Source organism: Scyliorhinus canicula, chromosome 14 (genome assembly GCF_902713615.1).
Source record: "Scyliorhinus canicula chromosome 14, sScyCan1.1, whole genome shotgun sequence".
Classification (NCBI taxonomy): domain Eukaryota; kingdom Metazoa; phylum Chordata; class Chondrichthyes; order Carcharhiniformes; family Scyliorhinidae; genus Scyliorhinus; species Scyliorhinus canicula.
The window spans coordinates 148,150,365-148,174,152 of NC_052159.1; the positions used below are offsets into that span (position 1 = coordinate 148,150,365).

General features: G+C 47.3%; 1 long non-coding RNA gene across 1 annotated transcript; it reads left to right on the forward strand.

Moving 5' to 3' along the window:
* The first annotated feature begins 539 nt into the window (after positions 1-539).
* LOC119977800 lies at positions 540-22,689 on the forward strand. The gene is made up of 3 exons (XR_005463277.1): positions 540-614; positions 20,305-20,353; positions 22,187-22,689. It is a non-coding gene; the product is annotated as an uncharacterized LOC119977800 (long non-coding RNA).
* The last annotated feature ends 1,099 nt before the right edge of the window (positions 22,690-23,788 follow it).

Here is a 23,788-nt window from a genome sequence, read left to right on the forward strand (position 1 = left end):
CACAACCTACTGACTCAGGGCCATGACTGACAGTCGGCTACACTTTACTGGCCTGAAATTTCATTAGATGCAAATCATGTTGAATGGAGGAGCAGGCTTAAAGGGCCAAATGGCCTCCTGCTGTTTCTATTTATTATGTTGTTATGAAGAGTGTTCTCTTACTCTTTATACTATGCATACAGACTGAATGACAGTACTCTAATGTCATTGGATTATTTCTGATTTGGCTTCTCATCCACACAGTGACAGAATATATCACATGCTGCACATGCACATTCTTTATAATCAGTGCTCTCTCAAGCCAAGTATAGATAATGGGGCTACAGTTCCCTTCTGATTGTAGCATTACAGCTGAAGCCAAAAGACTATAATGCAGGCTAGTAACGTCCAATCAGTAAATAAAATTTACCACTGGGAGTAACACAAGACAAAATAAAGAGGAATGTATGTATCGGGCCAGGACAGCTGAAAAAGGCAGTAACTCATTTGAAACTGAAATTCATATTAAAAGACTTTCCATGCTAATTTGATTATATTCCAGAAGATATTGAAGAATTCTTTGTGGAAACAGAAACTCTCCAGAACGCACAGACAGCCACTAAATTGCACACAAGGTATGTCCGAGAGAACACTTCATAAGAAACAAATAGATTTCTCACAGAAGAGTTGATACACAGACCATCACAGCCACAGCAAACATACGTTAGCTTGTTAGGGCTACCAAACCAGCCTCAGTCCCAACATATGCACAACAACCAAATAGCCAACTCAGATTGACATCGCTGTGGTCACTCACACCTGCCACATTATTGGTCCCTCTGATGGAGATTAATAAAATGCCACTAACGGGCAACAACTTTGGTGCAGTTCTATCAGCCCAGCTTGACTGGAAATCGGGGTGGAACTACCCAATCTCACTTCAGGCAGGAGCTTCACAGGAGAGGCATTTCTTCCATTAGTTTTAACCGGATTCAAATCCAGAGCCCGAGATAAATGCGGTGTTCCTATCGATTACATTACCAAACTCTCCAAGGAACATGCTTCAAAAAAAAAGCCCAAAAGCCTCAAATTTCTGAAACATCACCACAGTAATTTCTAATTGAGCATTTCAATAATTCTGCCCCTGAAGAATAAATCTCAAAAACGAGACAACATAATGAAACACTTCAGCGTTTCATTAGAAAATAAAGTCTGTTCCAAGTATAAGTCTTCATCACAGGAGCAATACTAAGTATTGATAGACAGGCTAAACAACACAATTGCACACCTGGTAATATAAACAGTCCTTGGAAATAAAAAAAACGTGACGTTTTGACAGCAGAAAATAAAATCAACGAAGTCAAACAGATTTGAAGACATGCTGAAAAAACGGAAGGAATTTATTGCAAAGACAGTTGAGAAAATGTCAACCATGCTGGAAGACTCCAGTTCCAACAATCAGTCACGTATTACATGGATAATCATTAGATTGGCATTTTTGGATTGGTTTAGGGAAGTAAAGTTGAGAATGACACACGCCACTTAGAGCCTCGTTGAGTGACGCCGCATCAAGCATAGAGGAACAGCACCTCAGCTTCCGATTAGGGACGTTACAGCCTTCTGGACTGAACATTGAGTTCAACAACTTCAGATTGTGAACTCTCTCCTCCACCTTCACCCCATTTTTACTTCTATCAATTTGTTTTATTTTCATTTCTTCCTGATGAGACCATCAATTCACGTGACACGTGGTTAGAAGTGAACAGTGGTTTTAATCGTCTTACAACAGAGCCTGCCTGTGACACGATGAACTCCAGATGAACTGAAGGCAGGCTCTCAGCAGCAACCTTTATACTTCTGGTTAGGGGGGAGGAGCCGTGGGTGGAGCCAAGAGTGGAGCCCAGTACAAACTCCCGTACACTCCCAGTGCATCTCCCCCTAGTGGCAGAGCAGCGCAACTGCTCGTGTGCCGAGCTTACAGAGACATAGTAATACAGTGTGAATTACGCTACTGTGATTCACCACACTTCCATTTATCTGTTTTTCCCTCACCATTGTCCCCCCTCCTCCTCCTCTCATTCCACTTGGGCCAACTGTTCCCAGCTGCCCTTTAACACACTGCTCAACTTTGTCCTGCCGTTCACACATTCTAATCTCTTTCTGTGCCACGATCAGCTCCCTTCTCAGCCTCAATCACCCCCATTTACATTCCTTTTGTCTTTCTGTCCTCAACATCTTTTTCAATCTCCACCTATCGCTGGCCTCCCACCCAGCCCCACAATCCAGGCCCCCCCCCCCCCCACGACAGCATAAATCTGACCCCATTTCTAGTTCTTTCTATCTTTGACAAAGGGTCATCCACACTCGAAACATTAGCTCACTTTTCTCTCCACAGAGACCGTCGGAGCTGCTGAGATTGTCCAGGATCTTCTGTTTTTGTTCAAGAAAAGGGAGATAGAGGGAGGGTGCTGAGGACCACCCCCACTGCCCCACTCCCCACCCATTCTGCTGACCCCACCCCATCCCCTACCCCGCTTCCCTCATACCGCCATCACTCACCTGTGTCCTTCACCAATGCTGGGCCTCAGGTTGGTGCACTACCAGAACCTACCACCGATCCTCCAGTGGTGCGGATGAAGAGTATGTAACTTGGATTGACCATCAGCTGTCAGGGGTGGGATTCCCACCTCCAAGGGTAATTTCATAGAATTTTCATAGAATTTACAGTGCAGAAGAATCGGCAGGCGGTGGTGTGAATCACGCCCCGCCACCCCACCGCCAGCTGCCGAATTCTCAGGTGCCGGGTTTTTGGCAGGGGCGGGAATCGCGCCGTGCCGGTCCTGGGTCGTTGGCAGCCACGCCCCCCCCCCCCCCCCCCCCCCCCCCGCCGCGATTCTCCGCTCCACGATGGGCCAAGCGGCCGCTCGTTTTCGGCCAGTCCCGCTGGCATAACTTAAACAAGGTCTTTACCGGCGGGGACCTGGCTCTGCGGGCAGCCTGCGGAGTCCTCGGGGGGTGGGGGGGGGGGGCTTGGGGGGGGGATCTGGCCCCGGGGGGCCCTACACGGTGGCCTGGCCCGCGATCGGGGCCCACCGGTCTGCGTGTGAGCCTGTACCATGGGGGCACTCTTTCCCTCCGCGCCGGCCGTTGTGAAGCTCCATGGTGGCCAGTGCAGAGAAGAAACCCCCTGCACATGCGCTGGGATCACGCCAGTGGTTCTGCGCATGCGCCAGAACACGCTGGCGCTCCCGCGCATGTGCCACCTCGCGCCGGCCGGTGGAGGAGCTTCGCCGCTGGCTGGCGTAGCGCCAAACACCCCAGAGGATTCTGCACCTCCCGGGCGGCCCACGCCAGAATGTTTCATGCCACTCCTTCGCGCCGGCATGGTTCGCCCCGCTGGTTAGCGGAGAATCCCGCCCCAGAACTAAGAGCTATAAATATGGGTCATTTATAAATCCAATCAGGAATTGAAGAGAAACATTTTTTACCCAGAGAATGGTTAGCAGGTGGTACCTAACACATAAATAAATAAATAGCCAGTTGCCAGGGGGAAATAGCCAGGACAAGATAGAAAGAGGAAAGCGAGGGAGGACCGGGGTGTGCAGAGAGGGAGTGGGGGTGGGGGAGGAGGGGGAGCAACGTGAGGTAGAAAAATCTAGCAAGAAAAAATGAGGAACAGCAGTGAAAAATGGGGGAGGGGGGGGTCAAGTAGAGAGGAGGGGGGGGGGGGGAATAGGGAGGATTGTAGGCTGAGCCAGCCAGACATCAACAGACTGTAAATAGAGAAACCTGAGAAAGAATAAATAAATGCAATAAATGAAAAATGAACAGCAATGTATATAATTTTGAAAATGCCAATAAAAGGTTTTTTTTTTTAAAAAGAAGGTGGTACCTATATGAAGTAGTTGAAACAAATAGCTTTGATGAATCCACAGAAACCATATAATCCCTACAATGCATAAGGAGGCCATTCGGCCCATTGAGTCTGCACCGATCCTCCAAAAGAGCACTCTACCCACGCTCACTCCCCCACCCTAGCCCTGTAACCCTGCGCATTGATCACGGCCAATCCACCTAACCTGCACATCTTTGGACTGTGCAAGGAAACTGGAGCACCCGGAGGAAACCCACGTAGACACGGGGAGAACTGTCAAACTGCACGTAGACACTCGACCGAGGTCAGAATGAACCCAGATGCCTGGCACTATGAGGCTGCCACAGTGCCGTCAAATAACGATAAACACATGAGGGAGAAGGGAATGTGAAATGTTGATATTGTTAGATTCAAAGGGTGCGAAAAGGTTTGGAGAACATAAACACCAACGCAGGCCTATTGGGTTGAATGGCCTTTTCCGGTGTTGCACATGATTTGTAAAACAGAGGAGAACATACCAATCAACTTTAGTAGAAGCAGAGTAATACGAACCAATGTAACAGAATATTATTACAAGTCTGGCAATGTCACCATCTGCTACAATGGTATCTTTTGCCAATTGCTGCTTCAGCAACTGGAAGGATTAAGGAACGGATTAAAGACCAAGTTCTCCATGCTGGGTGTATGGGAGGACAAGCCAAAAAAATCAGGAATAACGGCACTTGATTAAAACACAACCACCCCCCCCCCCCCCCCCCCCCCCCCCCCTCCCGCCACCAATGCCGACTATGCAGCTGTCCTAACCTTCTGGCCAATTTCCTTGGGTCAAATGTGTTGCTTAAAAAAAAAAATCAAGGCCTGATCGCCCGCCGTAGAATCCTGTTTGGCTGGCGGTCAGCAGCACCGCCCAGAGCTGCGGACTGGCTGTCCGACCTCTCGGAATCTCTCCAAATGGAGAAAATCAAATTTGCCATCCGAGGGTCGGACGACGGCTTCCACAGAACGTGGGAGCCATTCATGCAACTGTTCCGGGACCTATTTGTGGCCAATGTACAAGAGGAAGAATAGTCGGGGGAAGGTAGCGGGAGGGGCTACAGGTTCGGTACGGGGGTTCGATGGCTAGCTAAGGCCCAAAACCAAACTAAATAAACATGTTGGGGGGGGGGGGGGGGGCGGGCGCAGTTACTACTACGAAGATGCTTACCTGTAAATATGTATGTTAATTTTTGCGTGTTTGTTTGTTGTTTTTTTTTTTTTTTTTTTTTTTTTTTTTGTTCTTTTTCTCTCCTAACAATTTGTAATTTGTTCAATATAAAATATGAAAACTGAATAAAAACATTTATAAAAAAAAAAAAAAAAAAATCAAGGAAGAAGAGGGATTATCAAAATTGTTCCAGAGATGGGAGATTTTTGTGACACAGATGGATTGGAAAAGCCGGGACTGTTCTTTTTTTGAGAAGCGAGGTTTGAGAGATGATTTGATAGAGGTACTCAAAATCTTGTGGAGAGTGGACCCTTACGGACGGTACGGTGGCACAGTGGCTAGCACTGCTGCCTCACAGCGCCAGGGACCCGGGGTTTGATTCCGGCCTCGGGCGACTGTTTGTGTGGAGTTTGCACATTCTCCCCGTGTCTGCGTTGCTTTATTCCGGGCGCTCCGGTTTCCTCCCACAGTTCAAAGATGTACAGGTTGGGTGGATTGGCCATGTTAAATTGCCCCTTCGTATCCAAAACATTAGGTGGGGCGATAGGGTTAGGTAGGGTACTCATTTGGAGGGTCAGTTTAGATTCAATGGGCCGAAAGGCCTTCTTCTGCACTGTAGGGATTCTATGACTTGATGGAGAGAGTAGATAGGAAGAAACTGTCCCCATTAGTGGGAGGGTCAAGGGCCCAAAGACACCAGCCTAAGACAATTGGCAAGGGAAGCAATGACGAAAGTGGGAAAGCTTCTTTTGTGCAACAAATGGTTAGGATCTGGAATGAGCTGCCTGAGAGTGTGATGGAAGCTAATTCAGTCATGGCCCACAAAAAGGAATGAGATAATTATCTACAGAGAAGAATTTGGAGAGCTCTGGGGAATTACACTGACAGAAGGCCTGCACAGACACAACGGACCGAATGGCCTCCTTCTGTGCTGAACTATTGTGTGAAGGGGCAGCACGGGTCGGCATGGTGGCACAGTGCTTAGCATTGCTACCTCACAGCTCCGGCATCGGGTGACTGTGCGGCGTTTGCACTTTTTCCCCCTGTCCGTGTGGGTTTCCTCCGGGTGCTCTGGTTTCCTCCCACAGTCCAAAGATGTGCAGGTTAGGTGGATTTGCCGTGATAAATTGCCCCTTAGCGTCCAAAGGACAGGTAGGGTGACTAGGTTACGGGGATAGGGTGGAGGCGTGGGCTTAAGTAGGATTCTCTTTCCAAGGGCCGGTGCAGACTCGATGTGCCGAATGGCCTCCTTCTGCACTGTAAATTCTGTGATCTAAGATTTTCTCAAGTCTATTTTCCAAATGCAGCTGGAATGTGAAGATGACAACCTTGCACCGTATGCATTGGTATTTTGATTTTGTACCCTTCAAAATAAAAAAGGTGGAACCAAAATCAAAGCCATCCTTTAACCTACAGACACTGAGATAAAACAATATCAAACCCAGAAACTAAATGGAAGCATGCAACCACAAGCCTACACACCACAACCTTCAGCAATATGCACCTGCGGTGAAATTGGTCTGTAAGCTCTGAGCTCCAGGGCACCACATTTGGTGAGTAACTAACCATCGCTGGGCGTTCCCAAATAAGGATTGCACGGCAATTCTCTGGATAAGTCCCTCTATTTCCCTGCACTGAGAATCGTCCGAAAATGCGATGTGAATTGTGAACTTTGGACTTTTCCTACTCTCTTACAGCGTTCATTACACAGAAAAACGTCTCGCATTTTGGTAACTGGGGAGATGGTGACGTGGTGGTAATCTTGTAGAACTCTTAATCCAGAGCAGAATTAGGCTACTCGGCCCATCGAGTCTGATCAGCCATGATTGAACGGCGGAGCAGACTTGATGGGCCGAGTGGCCTAATTCTGTTCCTGTGTCTTCTGGTCTTATGGACCAAGGCTCATGGGAATAAATCTGGAATAGAAGAAAGCTAGTCTCAGTAATGGTGACCATGCCACTACCATAATCAATCATGCTAACACCCCATTCACAATTGTCCTTCAGGGGAGGAAATCTTCCATCCCTTACCTGGTCTGACCTGCATTGTGCCTCCAGACGTATAGCAATGTGAGTGACTTTTAACTGCGCTCTGTCGGCCACTCAGTTCACCAGTCAGCTCAAGAAAAATTAAGAATGGGCAACAAAGGCAATGCCTACACCACCCCCCCCCACACACCCGGTCTCCACTGACCAATGGACTCCCCAACGCTAGCTCACCCCTGCATTACACCCCTTACTTAACAAATCTATCTCCAACCAATGGAGAGTTCCCCCCCAATTCCTATTGACTTCAGCATTGCTGGGGCTCCTTGATGCCACACTTGGTCAAGTGCTGTCTTGCTGTCAAGGGTAGTCACTCTTACCTCACCTTTGGAATTCAGCTCTTTTGCCCATATTTGAACCAAGGCTATCATGAGGTCAGTCGCTGAGTGACACTGGTTGGCAGCACGGTAGCATTGTGGATAGCACAATTGCTTCACAGCTCCAGGGTCCCAGGTTCGATTCTGGCTTGGGTTACTGTCTGTGCGGAGTCCGCACATCCTCCCCGTGTGTGCATGGGTTTCCTCCCACAGTCCAAAGATGTGCAGGTTAGGTGGATTGGCCATGATAAGTTGCCCTTAGTGTCCAAAATTGCCCTTAGTGTTGGGTGGGTTACTGGGTTATGGGGATAGGATGGAGATGTGCGGTAGGGTAGGGTGCTCTTTCCAAGAGACGGTGCAGACTCGATGGGCCGAATGGCCTCCTTCTGCACTGAAAATTCAATGATACCTGGCACAAAGGAAGATGGTTGTGGTGGTTGGAGGTCAATCATCTCAGCTCTCGGACATCACTGCAGGAATTCCTCAGGGTAGTGCCTGAGCCCCAACAATCTTCAGCTGCTTCATCAATAACCTTCATTCCAACATAAGGGGTGGGATTCTCTGACCCCCAAGCCGGGTCGAAGAATCACCGGGGGGGGGGTGGCGCCGGAGAATTTGGCAGCTGGCGGGGCGGGACTCGCGCCAGTCGGCGGCAGCTCGCAGTGGACCCCCGGCAATTCTCCGACCTGCGATGAGCCAAAGTCCCACTTGTTCTATGCAGGTCCCGCCGGCGTAAATTGGACTAGGTCCCTTACCGGCGGGGCCTGGCGGTGCGGGCGGGTCCGGGTCCTGGGGGTGGGCGCGGGGCAATCTGGCCCTGGGGGGTGCCCCACAGTGCCCTGGCCCGCGATCGGGGCCCACCGATCCGCGGGCGGGCCTGTGCCGTGGGGGCACTCTTTTCCTATGTGCCGGCCGTGTGGTCCTCCGCGATGGCCGACGCGAAGGTGAACCCCGCCCCCTGCGCATGCGCGGGGATGACGTCAGCATTCGCTGACGCTCCTTCGGCCCCGGCTGGCGTGGCGCCAAATGCCTTCCATGCTGGCCGGCGGGGCACAAACCACTCCGCCGCCGGCCTAGCCCCTGAAGGTGCAGAGTATTCCGCACCTTTGGGGCGGTCCGATGCCGGAGTGGTTCACGTCACTTCGACCCGCTGGGACACCCCGCCCCACCGGGTACGGGAGAATCCCACCCAAGGTCAGAAGTGGAGATGTTCATTGATGATTACACAATGTTTAGCACCATTGATCACTCCTCCCATACTGAAGCAATTCATGAACAAATGCAGCAGGACCTGGATAATATTCAGGCTTGGACTGACAAACGCCAGGTAACATTCATTCCACACAAGTGCCAGGTAATGACTTTCTCAAGCAAGAGAAAATCTAATCATCTCCCCTTGACATTCAATGGCATCTCCATCACTGAAATCCCCACTATCATCACCCTCGGAGTTACCATTGACCAGAAACTGAACTGGATTAACATATTAATATCTATCATATATATTTATATATTAACCACATTAATACTGTGGTTACAAGAACAGGCCAGAGGCTAGGAATCCTGCAGTGAATAATCTTTATTGTCACAAGTAGGCTTCCATTAACACTGCAATGAAGTTACTGTGAAAAGACTCTGGACACCACATTCCGGCGCCTGTTCGGGTACACGGAGGGAGATTTCAGAATGTCCAATTTACCTAACAACATGTCTTTCCGGACTTGTGGGAGGAAACCGGAGCACCCGGAGGAAACCCACGCAGACACAGGGAGAACGTGCAGACTCTGCACAGACAGTGACTCAAGCTGGGAATCGAACCTGGGACCCTGACACCGTGCCTCTTGACTCCCACAAAGCCTGTCCACCATCAACAAGTCACAAGTCAAGAAGTCACAAGTAATGGAAAACCCTCCACTTGCCTGGATGAATGCAGCTCTAACAATACTCAAGACGCTGAATACCATCCAGGGCAAAGCAGCCCGCTTCATTGCCCCTCCTTCCATGAACATTCAAACACTCCACCACCGACTCACAGTGGCAGCCGTGTGTACCATCTACAAAATGCACTGCAGTAACTCACCAAGGTTCTTTAGGCAGCACCTTCCAAACCCACGATCGCTATCATATAGAAGGATATAAGCAGCAGATATCTGCTGGATATATACACCACCCCCTGGAGGTTCCCCTCCAAGTCACTCACCACCTCGACTTGGAAATATGTTGCTGTTCCTTCACTGTCGCTGGGTTAAAATTCTGGATCGCCCTCCCTAACAGCACTGTAAGGGTACCTACACCTCAGGGACTACAGCGGTTCAAGAAGGCAGTTCACCATCAACATTTTAAAAATGGCACAAACCCCTCGGATGCATAATCAACGAGGTCGGGACCAGAAGATTCATCGAGTTTTCCCACCAACCTCTGAAGCGGAATTCATTCCACTTTCCCAGCCCAACACGGGACTTAGTCCAGGATGGAAGCATTACCTCCATTTTCATTATCCATAGAATCCCTGAAGTGCATAAGGAGACCATTTGGCCCATCGAGTCTGCACTGACCCTCCGAAAGAGCACTCTACCTCGGCCCACTTCCCCGTTCTATTCCCCTAACCGCAGGCATTGATCATGGCCAATCCACCTAACCTGCACACCTTTGGACTGTGGGAGGAAACCAGAGCCTCTGATGAAAAACCACGCAGACTCAGGGGTGGGGGTGGCAAACTCCGCACAGTCACCCAAGGCCAGAATCAAAGCCTTACCTCTGGCACTGTGAGGCAGCAGTGCTAACCATTGTGCCATCGTGCTGTCCAACCATAAAATCCAGGTCCCTGTCCATTCATTTTAATGGAGATCTAAGTAGAATGCACTGCAGCTGAGAGATGTATCGGTTGTGTGTGAGTCCATGAGGTGGTATTTACAGGGTGGCGATGGGGAGGGATAGAGGAGGGAGGCTGACTGCTCACTCTCCCCAGGGCGGAACCCATTCCCGATCAGACCAACTTTTAAATAGCCCGCTCCACAAGGATAGCATGCTGCGGGAAGGCGAAACAGGCTGAGGGATGAGCTCTGCTTCCCCTCGACAGGAAATCCCTCCCTCAAGTTGGCTGGCAGCTTCAATAGCCCCAACAGTGCGTGGGCTCAGTATGGGAACTGGCGAGAGTGCAAGGAGGCTCAGGAAAAGATCAATGGGCACTGGATTGAGGTAAGTTCCAGGATTTGTACGCGAGGTAGGGGCGCAGCAAAGTTTAAGATCTATATTTTGGAGGTTGTGCGGGGTGGAAAAAGGGGGTGGTGACATCTTGTGAGGTGGCCTCGATTTGCACAGTGCACCCCACTGATTGATGTTCCTCCCCTTCCTTTTCAAAGAAACCCGTTCAAAAGCGGTACCCACCCTCTGGATCGCCTGCCAAGGACCAGCAGTTTTATGGCAATGGAGGCAGAGGAGGCCCTTAATTGCCAATTACTTGGGCAGTTGAGGGCCTCAACAGGCCTGAGGTTGGGCCTCCTAGTGGGTCCTACTCCCTGCATTTTGGGGAACAGGTCAAGGATGGGCGTGAAGAAGGGGACAAGGCATCTGACATATTTTACTTGCGCCCTTCCGAAAACATACCTGGCGGGGTTACTTAAGATCCAGTTCCATGTGAAACATTAAAAAAAGGAGTTCATATTTTGCTCTTTGACTCCTTGCTGAGTATGTCTGTCATTAAGGTGCGGTAGTTTCATTAATTTCTCAATTTTATTTGCAGACAGTAATACAATTGGCAGGAGATGATCAGTTTTAAAGTGACAGTGCCCTTCTGAAAGTTTTCGGTAATCTATCTACTCAGCAGGGTAAAGAAAAAATCGATCATTTGTACATTATACCTCGTCTCTATTCTGTTCCCACCACTGTTTCTGGTAGGGACGTCCACATTCAAACGATACTCTGCTTTAAAAAGTTCTCCAGCCGATTGCTTAGATTTTTTAGGGCAATGTACTACATTTACATCAATCAGTGAGGCTGGTGAAATGCAGAATCTGTGTGTGAGTTTTCAGCTCCTTGCTGACGCTCCTGAAATGCTTTGTAAGGTTTGATTGCTGTGAATCCATGTGCCCTTTCCCACACAAACAAAAATGCCCTTGTCACCATTGGCGGCGGCACGTGAAAGATTCAGTATGACGAGCAAGTCAATAAAAATAAAAACAGAGACGGACAAATATCGCCGCGTTAGCAAAAATCTCTTTCAGAGGGCAAGCGGCTGGTGACGGCCTATCACAGTACTTTCTTTGACCAGAAAACTCATTAGTGAAAAACTAGATTTCATTTTTTTTTGTTCTTTCGATGTCTGATGTTATCAATGGCTGGTTTAAATAGACACTGATAAGGTTAAAATTCATGGGGAAAAAGCAATAGAAATGAATGGATTGTGTGAAATGAATCACCCAGCTTGGATAGACTTTTTTACTTGCTGATAAAGAGGGCCTGAATATAAGAAATGCACCAACTGATCAAATTTAGGAGACATTTCCTTGATAGTCAGTACGTGGTGAGAATGTGCAACATGTTGTCACATAGGAGCGTGTGAAGCTGATGGCCTTGACACATTTGAAATAAGGCTTCACACATACCTGAGGGAGAAGGGAATGAAGGGAAATGGCGAGAGAGTGGGGAGAGGGTAATTAAAATGTGAGATCGACTGTGTGGAGTCTCAACACTAGTACAGACCCGATGGGGCAAAATTGTCCGGACCTGTGCTCTAGGTTCTATGCAATTTCATGTTAAATCTGCCTGTCACTAATGAAGGACATAGAAATATTATATAACCAGGAATGATTGGAATCGTGGAGGTCCCTCAGGAGGTAAAAGCAATGTCTTGATTATACAACTAATATGCTGAAAGGCATTCTAAGCTGAAAGTGCATTTCCTGATCACAGACCCGCCAACGCTTCAGCACCTCAAAGCCTTTTGGTGGCACTCTGCACCCGGGAGAGCTAATATATGTGGAGATCAGAGTCGATGTATGATGTATCAGGTATTGTACAGCACACATCAAAACTCAATGGAAAGAGCAAGACTTGCATTTCAAAGCAGAGAACACCTTCCCGTTAAAAGGCTTAACTTTAACACTTCCAAGGAACCATTTGTCAGGATAGGCACAATTTAAGATAAAAGTTAGTTTCTTTTTCTCTCCTTAGTTATACCAACATAGGTCAAAATCAAAAACCAACAATTGGGATCATTTCATGCGACACAGAATTTTTTTAAATAAAGGGATAAATTGACGTGGGACTGTCTGTTCCTTAGTCCACGTACCAAGGCGCCTCATAGGAGTGGTGTCAGAGTTTGAACCTGAACTACACAATGCGATCTTAAGAGAGGAGGATCAAATGTTTGCTCAATTAAGTAGGTTTTAAAGAATAACTTAAAGTAGAAGAGGGGCCGAGACGTTTAGGGAGAGAATTTTAAAGTTTAAAGTGCAGGCTTGGGCTTCAGCAAGGCTTCTAATAAGGTCCGACGAGGGAGACAGATAGCGACAGGTAACATTCCATGGGATCCAAGGAAATTTAGCAAATTGGATCCAGAATTGGCTGAGTGGCAGGAAGCAGAGGGTGATGGTCGAGGCGTGTTTTTCTGACTGGAAGCCTGTGTACAGTGGGGTCCCACAGCGATACATAGAACATAGAACAGTACAGCACAGAACAGGCCCTTCGGCCCTCGATGTTGTGCCGAGCAATGATCACCCTACTTAAACCCACGTAACCCGTATACCCGTAACCCAACAATCCCCCCATTAACCTTACACTACAGGCAATTTAGCATGGCCAATCCACCTAACCCGCACATCTTTGGACTGTGGGAGGAAACCGGAGCATCCAGAGGAAACCCACGCACACACAGGGAGGACGTGCAGACTCCACACAGACAGTGACCCAGCCGGGAATCGAACCTGGGACCCTGGAGCTGTGAAGCATTGATGCTAACCACCATGCTACCGAGAGGCCCCAGTTGGGACCTCGCTGTCTGAAGTTTATATAAATGATTTAGATATGAATGTAGGAGGGTTGATTAGTAAGTTCACAGGTGATATGAAAATTGGCAGGATGGTGAATAGTGAGGAGGCTAGCCTTACATTACAGGAGGATATAGATGGGCTGGTCAGATGGACCGATCAGTGGCAAATGGAATTCAATCCGGGTAAGTGTGAGGTGATGCCCTTGGGCAAGACAAACAAGGCAAGGGAACAAATGTAAATGGCAGGTCCCTGGGAAGCACCAAGGATGTGCATTTACACTGGTCCCTTAAGGTAGCAGAGCAGCTGCATAAAGTGGTCAAGAAGGCATATGATAAACTTGCCTTTATGAGCTGAGGCATACAGTTTGAGAACAGGGCGGTTATGCTGGAACTGGGTAAAATGTTGCTTGGGTTACAACTAGAGTATTGTGTGCAGTTCTGGAATCCACATTCCGGGAGGGATGTGATAGCACTTGAAAGGGTGCAGAGAAGATTTACCAGAATGTTGCCTGGGCTGGAGAGTTTTAACTATGAAGAGAGATTGGATAGCCTGGGGTTGTTTTCCTTGTGGTAGTGTTGCTCGTTATGCTTTTACTGAATTTGCTCTGTTTAATCACCTTGCTCTAGAGTCGCCAGGTATCTTTCTGATACCACCACGAGGTTCAAAGCCAAGTGCTGAGCAATAACTCAATTCACCAGTTAGTAAGTTCAAATCAAAACACATTTATTATACACACAGTCAATCACTACTCATGCATAAAACTCTACTTACTAGACTATCTCTAACACTAAAAGACCTATACTTAGCTTTGGAAATGGCCCACCAGGTCAGGGGAACAATGGCCTTTCGTTCGATTCTGAGTCTGCAGGCTTCATGCTGGTATGGACTAGAAGCTAGGAGTGTCTATCTCGTAGCGTGCGTTGGCTGGAGACTTACTTGGTTGGTGCAGCTGCTAGGCAGGTCTCTCCTGGTTGAGAGTCACGGTCAAGAGTTGTTTCGAGCTGCTGAGAGACCCGGCCAAGAAGGACGAACTGAACTTGGGGGCTCTATTTTATAGCCCCCAGGGGTTTTGCGCCCTTTTGGGCGGACCCCGGACTTGGTCCCAATTAATTGGACCAAGTCCCAATCATTTGAACCGATTTCTCCAACACTGGAGCTGTTCCCTGATCGCTGGGCGGTTCCTATGTGTCCGTTGGCCTTCCTTTGCCCTGGCTCCCGCCGGGGAGTCTGGTTGGGTCCTGATCGTTTTAATGTTTCCAATTGTTCCTGGGGATCGCTCATTAATATGCAGATGGTTGCTGGTTTCGGTTCTGTCTGGGTTTTGCAAGTCTTAATACACAGGAAACCTTGCACCTGCTATTTGGTTGTCCTGACCACTTTTCCCTGTATTCTTTGCGGGCCTCCATTTTGGAATCGGGACGTGGCCAACCCAGGTGGCTACAGTAGAGGAGACTGAGGGAGACTTGATTGAGATGCATACAATTATGAGGGGCATACATAGTGTAAACAGGAAGAAATTGACCCCTCCCTTGGTGGGGGGAACAATAACCGGGGGCATAGGATTAAGGTAAGAGGCAGGAGGTTTTGAGGGGAAGTGAGGAAAATCTTTTTTACCCAGAGAGTGGTGGGAATTTGGAACTCACTGCCTGAAAGAGTGGTGAAAACAGAAGCCCTCAGAACATTAAAGAAGCATTTAGATGTGCACTTGTGACTATGGGCCAAGTGCTGGAAAATGAGATTATAATTGTTAGGTGGTTGTTTTTAACTGGCGCTGACACAATGGGCCGAAGACCATAAGACAGAGGAGCAGAATTAGGCCACTTGACCCCTCCAGTCTGCTCCGCCATTCAATCATAGCTGATAATTTCTCATCCCCATTCTCTTACCTTCTCCCCATAACCCCTGATCCCCTCATTAATCAAGAACCTATCTACATCTGCCTTAAAGACACTCAGTGAATTGGCTACAGACCTCTATGACTCTTTGACGCTAAGGCATGGATGCCAATGGTGAAGCAATGAGAATCGGGGTACACAAAAAGCCAGAGTTAGAGGAGAAGAGAGAATATTAACAAACTCCACTCGCATCCCCACCAAACCCTCCTCATAACCATCGTTAGGCAATAGCTAGTCTGATGTGCTCATTATTTTTTTAAATCCCACTTTTATATCAACCACACTTTCTCAGTTAGAATTTGGTATTTTTTGCCTACTTAAAAACGTTAACCTGCGCCTTGTTTATTTGCTCATCCGCTTCCTTGAAGATTGCAGGGTGGATACCTTGTTTTCCAGGTGTCCTCTGCATACAGTTAATGCTTTGAATTTATTTCTAACACATGCTTTATTGACCTCGACATATGCTATAGATTTCTGAGCCAGTTTAATTGCACCTGGAATATGTCCACAGTCTTCATTTATGAGCACTGATACAAAGAATTAATTTAACCCATCTGTTACTTCATAGTGCTCTGTAATATTTCTATCCAGCCAATCCCTTTAAAGGGCCCATCTGGTCTTTAATGCTCTCATTACTCGGCTTGTAGCTGAAAGAAAATATATTTGTTTTTTATCATGTTTTGCTTGCTATTCATCATTCCCTTACCTTCTTATCCCTTCCTCATATTCATTTCAGTTAACTCCAACCAATTTTGGATAACTGAAGTTAGTCCCATTTTTTTTAAGTTTGGACACTTGCAGCTGTAAACTAACAGAGCTGAATAATTTTTAACCAGACATTGACAGAGATTTTGCATTGCTCGTGATTATTCACAAAACACCTCCAGCTGCGATCGGCTATCCGGTTTGTAAATGGCACTGTAGGATACCAGTATATGAACGCAAACAGATTTGTTGGAAATTTCTCTCACTCCCTCTCGCCTCTCTGGTGTTTCACCAGTAACTTTTTTTTTTGAAGTGCCCAATTCTATTTTTTTCCAATTAAGGGGCAATTTAGCGTGGCCAATCCCCTTACCCTGTACATCATTTTGGGTTGTGGGGGTGAGACCCACACAGACGCGGGGAGAATGTGCAAACTTGGGGGCTGGTTTAGCACAGTGGGCTAAACAGCTGGCTTGCAATGCAGAACAAGGCCAGCAGCTCGGGTTCAATTCCCGTACCGGCCTCCCCGAACAGGCGGCAGAATGTGGCAACTCGGGGCTTTTCACAGTAACTTCATCGAAGCCTACTTGTGACAATGAGCGATTATTAACTCCACACGGACAGATACCCAGGGCCGGGATCGAACCCGGGTCCTCGGCGCCGTGAGGCTGCAGTGCTACTCACTGCGTCACCGTGCCGCCCCCTTTACCGGCAACATGAACTCAATTGTTTTAAATATGTCGACACATCTAAAACGGTAAAATGAGGAATTTCAGACAAACAGAGTGTCTGTACGAGCGGGGGGCAATTTTGAGCCCGCTCTCTCGGTCAGCGGGAAACGTGGCGTGGGTTAAAATCTGGAGGGAATTGAAAAATGTGGTTCTCTCTGGTGTGATTGGGTTTTTCAATTTTCAACCCCCCCTCCGCCCCCCCACCCCTCCAGTGGAGTGGCACAAATCACGTCTTTTCTTAGTCGTCAGTGTGGGAGGTAGCTTCCAACATTCCTCTGAGTACCGGATCCCTGGGACGTCCCTGCCTCCACCTGCTGTGGACCAGCCTCTGTGAGGTGCTCACCTGTGAGTGACCCGGAAAGCCTGCCTACTACTTATTCCCACTGAGTTGTGGGTATCTGCCCTGGAGGATGGCAGGGGGTGTGTGTGTGTGTGTGGGGGGAGGGGGGGGGGGGGGTGACAGATGTGATAACAGTTTAGAATGTCTTCTGAAAATGACAATTGGTGCTGGATCAGCTCTTAGTTTTAAAGCATAGTTTGGCAAATTTCCATTCGCCAGCAGCATTCAAACATTCAAAGATAAGGGACAAAGCCCTTTAGTTTAGAAAGATGAAGTTATTTTACAAATATTAGGTCTTGAGATGGAGTTAGATCACAATTCATCCATCATCTCATTAAATTTAGGAACAGGCTTCAGCTAAATAGCCTACTCCTCTTGTAATGTTCTATGGTACCTGGACCAAACCACCATTTGTACTTGAAAACTGGATGAAACTACAACAATTTCCTAATCTGCGACGAATGGATACTTCACTCCAGGAGTGATTCCATCTCTGGATCTTTTATATTAAAACAAGTGTTATTATTAACAAAGAATTTTCCCTATTACCATAAAACCCCCCACAGCCTCCCTGGACAGGCGCCGGAATGTGGCGACTAGGGGCTTTTCACAGTAACTTCATTGAAGCCTACCCGTGACAATAAGCGATTTTCATTTCATTTCATTTTTTATATCTTTGCAATTAACTGTTCTAAAAACAATAAGGGTCTTTGAGCTTACTTTCCCATCTCCTTCTAAATGGTCAATTAAGCAAAAGTGACACACACAGGTTAAATGCCACTTATTAATACAGTTAACATGCCGTGGCTTACAGATTTATGTACAAAGTCCTTGGGAGAGAAGCTTTCAGAAGTCTCTGTCAGACAAATACCTCATTTCACCTGAAACCCGAGCAGAGCTCTGAAAATGAAGCCAAAAAACAAGACAGGCCTGCAATCTCCCTCTCTGTCTCTCACCCTCTCTGTCTCTCTCCCTCTCTGTCTCTCTCCCTCTCTGTCTCTCTCCCTCTCTGTCTGTCTCTCCCTCTCTGTCTGTCTCTCCCTCTCTGTCTGTCTCTCCCTCTGTCTCTCTCCCTCTCTGTCTCTCACCCTCTCTGTCTCTCACCCTCTCTGTCTCTATCCCTCTCTGTCTCTCTCCATCTCTGTCTCTCTCTCCCTCTGTCTCCCTCTCCCTCTGTCTCTCTCCCCCCCAAGTATCCCCCCAGTAATCCCCCCCCCCCAAAGTATTCCCCTCCAAGTCTCTCTCCCTCTCTGTCTCTCTTCCTCTCTGTCTCTCTCCCTTTCTGCCTTCCTCTCTCTCTGTCTCTCTCCCACCCAAGTATCCCCCCCAAGTATTCTCCCACCCAAGTATCCCCCCCCAGTAATGCCCCCCAAAGTATTCCCCCAAGTCTCTCTCCCTCTCTGTCTCTCTCCCTCTCTGTCTCTCTCTCCCTCTGTCTCTCCCCTCCCCCAAAGTATTCCCCGCCAAGTCTCTCTCCCTCTCTGTCTCTCTTCATCTCTGTCTCTCTCCCTTTCTGCCTTCCTCTCCCTCTATCTCTCTCTCCCTCTGTCTCTCTCCCCCCCCAAGTATCCCCCCAAGTATTCTCCCACCCAAGTATCCCCCCCCAGTAATGCCCCCCCAAAGTATTCCCCCAAGTCTCTCTCCCTCTCTGTCTCTCTCCCACTCCCTCTCTGTCTCTCTCTCCCTCTGTCTCTCCCCTCCCCCAAGTATCCCCCCCCAAGTATTCCCCCCCCCCCCCCCCAAGTATCCCCCCCCCCCCCAGTGGCCTCCTGCATGGGGACCTCCTTCCAGGCACTCGCCACGGCAGCACTCCCATCCCCACCCAAAAAACACTCCAGCAGCCCGGTGGTGACAGCCACCCTCCAATCCTGGAACCAACTACGGCAGCAATTTGGCCTGACCAAAATGTCGGACAAAGCTCCCATCTGCAACAGCCATAGGTTCACACCAGCGCTGACTGACGCCACCTTCAAAAGGTGGGGGCAGGACAGAGGGATACTGACAGCCAGGGACCTATACACGGACGGCAGGATCGCAAGACTGGACGAACTGACAGAGAAATTCCAGCTAGCCGGGGGAACGAGCTAAGGTATCTACAGCTCAAAAACTTCCTACGAAGGGAGACAAGGATGTGTGGTGATATGCATCATTGTAAATGCACAAGGGGTTAATGCAAATGCACGTAGACTAGCTAAACACTAGAGGGAGCAACAGAGACATGACATACAGACATTCAACCAATAGGTCAGTAAGGTAGGACACGACCAATGGGCAGTCACGACACACACAGAGGTGACACTACCACAGGGGGGCATTACACCAACCCATGTAAAAGGACACAGCACACATGGTCTTCCTCTTTCAGTGGAGACACTTACTGATGACAGACAGGGTTGATTTGGAACACATCACACCCACCGCGTGGATTGTAGCAGACTGGTTAGTCAGTCTGAGCAACTATAGCAGGATTAACAGGAGAGTCAAATCCAAGTAGGAGGATCGTTAATAGTTTAATAAATATGTTAAAGCTATCTCCAAGTCTGAACCTTCCTTTGTCAGAGTGCACATCAAGGAAGCAGCTTATGCTACGTCAAGAGCATAACGAAACAGGATGTACCCACAACCGCCATGACAGACATTACTGGAAGAACTACTGGACGCAAGCATACTAGATAAAGGAAACTGTAGTGACATCTATAACCGGCTGACAGAAAGGGCCTACACCGTACTGGATGCAACAAGAAAGAAATGGGAGGAAGACCTGGGGATTGAGATAGGGTGGGGACACTGGAGCGAAGCACTGCATAGGGTCAACTCCACCGCTACGTGTGCAAGGCTCCGCCTGACGCAGCTAAAAGTGGTACATAACAAGAACCCATGTGAGTACGTTCTTCCTGGAGCTGCAGGATAGATGTGAATGGTGCCAAGGAGGCCGGCCAACCATGCCCACATGTTCTGGTCTTGCCCCAGACTTGCAGGGTACTGGACAGCCTTCTTCGAGGCAATGTCCAAAGTGCTGGGAATGAGGGGGGAGCTGTGTCAAAAATGGCAGTCTTCGGGGTTTCGGATGAGCCAGATCTATTCCTGGGGGGAGGGGGGGGGGGGGGGGGGGCAGAAGCTGTCAATTACAGCTAGTAAATTAAATATCAAAGAGAAACGAAAGAGTAACTTGCAGATCAAAGATCTGAGGGACTTTGAACACAGCTGACTGTTTTTCTCTTTCCAAGAATATACAGATGCGGTTTCCTCTGCCTGAACTAGCAGATGCTTTGCAAGGTGAGTGTTAAAGCAGTGATTTCCTTCACTGCCTGTGTCTGGAATGTTCTCTAGCTTCCGGACAGGTGTCTCTCTTCTGGGGGGCTTCTTGACAAGTGATTCTGGGGACTTCCTGACAGGGGTCTTACTTCTGGAGGGTCTGTGAGGGAGGTTTCTTTATTTGGGTGTCTCTTTCTTTAAAGGGTCTCTGTGGGAGGTCTATTTATTTAGGAGGTCACTGGTGGTGGGGGGTGATGGGGGGGGGGGGTCTTGTGGGGGTTAGGTGGGCAGGTCTTGCATTGTGGACTTTGGTGGCAATTCCCTGAATGAGCTACCTCCTTGCCCCACTGTGAAGTCCACCGCATTTCTGTCAAATTCTCAGCCAGAACCGACGTCTTTTCACCAGAAATTTCCTGCGTAATTAGTTCTCCTGGACCAGCAACAGGCTTATGCAATAAAGTACAGTTGCATAGATCAGAGAACTGACTACCACAATCAAACACAGATCAATCAAACCATTGAACAAGAAGCATTATAGATCACCCACCTTCTTACTAAATATTCAATTGCAGCTTGTCATGGTCTGAGGTTCGAAAAACCAGTGCAAATGTATACTAATTTAGAACAACAAACTGAAGAGTAAGGATGAAGAGCTTAAATTAATTGACTGACAATTGTACGGGTGATGAAATTCAAGAACATTTCAATTTGCCATTAAATTGAATGGATTTAACCAGATACAACTCAGCATTTGAGATAATTGCATACCAAGGATGAACTAAACAAACAGTACCCCAAACTAATTAACAAGGTAATCAGAAGCAAAGTAAATAAGAAAGCTAATCATTGAGATGTTTTTCTTTAAAAAAAGCATTGTGCAGAATACAGGAATCTTCAGAGATAGACAATAGGTGACTGGGGCACAGTGAGACGGAAACAAAACATGATTTCCTATCTTAACAAAGAAAAGCTTTGATCCCTTTGGAAACTTAATGATTATTTCCTGGAACTATTCACTAGAGTAGATGGAAGCAACATGTGTCTCAGTTGAAATACAATAGATAGACTCCATTTCAATTCCCTGAGATGGTGAAACTCAAGAGATTCAATATAAATAAACATCCAGTTTACATCAAAATGCTATGTCAGGCTAGAGCTGACATTGATGAAGGACTTTTCACCATCATGCAAAAATAAATACTATATAATAATAATCGTTATTAGTGTCACAAGTAGGCATACATTAACTGTGAAAATTCCCGAGCTGGATACATTGAGGGAGACTTCTCAATGTCCAACTCACCTAACAGCACATCTTTCGGGACATGTGGGAAGAAACCGGAGCACCCTGAGGAAACCCACGCAGACACGGGGAGAACGTGCAGACTCCGCACAGGCAATGACCCAAGCCGGCAATCAAACCCAGGGTCCCTGGCGCTGTGAAGCCACAGTGCTGACCACTGTGCCATCGCTGGGATTGGGTTGTGGCAGCTGTTGGACAAGATTGAAAATATTTACTTACCTTCAAAGGAAGAGACACAGCAAACTCCCATCTTACACCAAGAACCAGCCAAACAATGATTGATTGTTAGGATCAACTTAGAGAATTACCTGTAGGAAAATTGTCCTGGCAGCAATATAGAGAAAAGCCGCAAGCCTAATCCCTCCATCAGTCGACTGATTTATGACGATAAGATAAAAGAAAAAGAAACTCAACCATCATCCTTAAAAGTAGACAAACAAGCATATTAAGAAAAGATAATTTTGCAGCATTATTTTTCTCTTTGACTCAGTATTTTTTTCTGATGTGGTCTTCATCCATCTTGTTAAATCCTTTCCCTCTCCTTCTCCCAGATTTCCATTTATTTGCTCATTGAATGTGTGGAAGAACAGTGTGTTGAGTGCCTCTTTGATCTCTAAACAAAGACTTGGAAGAAGAGGGAGTTATTGCAATTACTACCAACACACCAGCATGGAAAAACCCCAATTAACAGAAGCTCTGAAATTTTGCCATGGTTCTTCCATCGTCACTGTGTAAATCTAAATAGAAACAATTAAGATGTTCGCTGAACCGCAGGTGACGACAGTGGAGGAATATCAAGTCTGAAAATAACATTTACGTCACACCAACTAATTTCATTGTAGGGAAAGACAGAATCATCACAATGAAGGCTAAAGCTAAGTGTTGTTATTATACCATACAAAGGTGAGCAATTGTGCCTTTGGGAATAGGCTATTATAATGCAAGTTTTGCAAGTCACCTGGATTATTACATGCATGTATACAAATAGCAGTTCAATTCGAAATTAATGACCAATCTGTTTAAATCTGTTTGATCTGTTTAATTCTTGACCTTTCTGATTTTGAAAAGGCGATACTTCACCTTACAAATAAATTATAACATTACAGAGCAATGCTTCAATGAATACTATTTATGTTAATTTAATATTCCAAATAAGTCAAACATGTCATCCTGTTAATTACTGGGTACAAAACAGTGACTCCTGCTCAATATTTTCTTAATAAATGAGAGTATTTGGGGATTTGTAAGTGAGCAGCTTCTCGAACTCCAACTTTTATTAGTGGGAATTTCAGCCCAGAACACAGGGTTCAATGTCCAAAAACAGCAGCTTCTGGGCAAACTCGAACCTTACTTGGAGCCTGGACTTGCACACTTGCACCGGGAAGCATGTCTGCGTCAGGCTCCCTATTGCTCTCCACTTCTAGTGGCAAAACATCTTCCGGGTGAATGCTCAGTCCATGCTGAATGGCAAAATTGTGCAACGCGCAACACACGACAACTGTTGTGAGTTTCATCTTCACTAATAAGGCAGTGTGGCAGTTAGAGTTCGATTTCAGGTCCTCCTTCGACATTGCACAAAGGCGTCTCATTACTTCCTTGCTGCAGTGCAGTCTCCTGTCAGTCTCCTGTCAGTCTCCTCTGACATCGTTTCACATGCTGTCTTTTGCCTGTACGTTCTCAGGGGTGGGTAATTGATTCACTTCCTCACCAGGCAGACATGTAGCATGACTGAAGATTTTGAATCTGCACTGGATTCTGCAATACCTGTCAGAGTGATAGTTCACATTAGCTTACAGGAGGTTTGTGTACGTCAACTGAGGCATTAAACTTGCAAAAGCATTTGAATTAATCACGGAGGCTTGTAAGGATCAACATTACATCAGGGAGACTCTTAAAAAACACAGCTTAAAATGCATTTCAAAATCCAAATGTACTTTAGCTCCACATTCGCTCAGAGGACAGGTGTACTAACATCAGCACCCTTGAAGAAGCTAAGAGCACCACCATTGAGGCCAGGATCATCCGAAAACAACTTTGCTGAGTTGGCCATGTGCTGAGTCCCAACTGCCGATCAAATCTTGTTTGCCCAACCCAAGGAAGGTTGCTGAACAAGGGGATGGCAAAGGAAGCTCTTCGATTACACCCTGACGTAT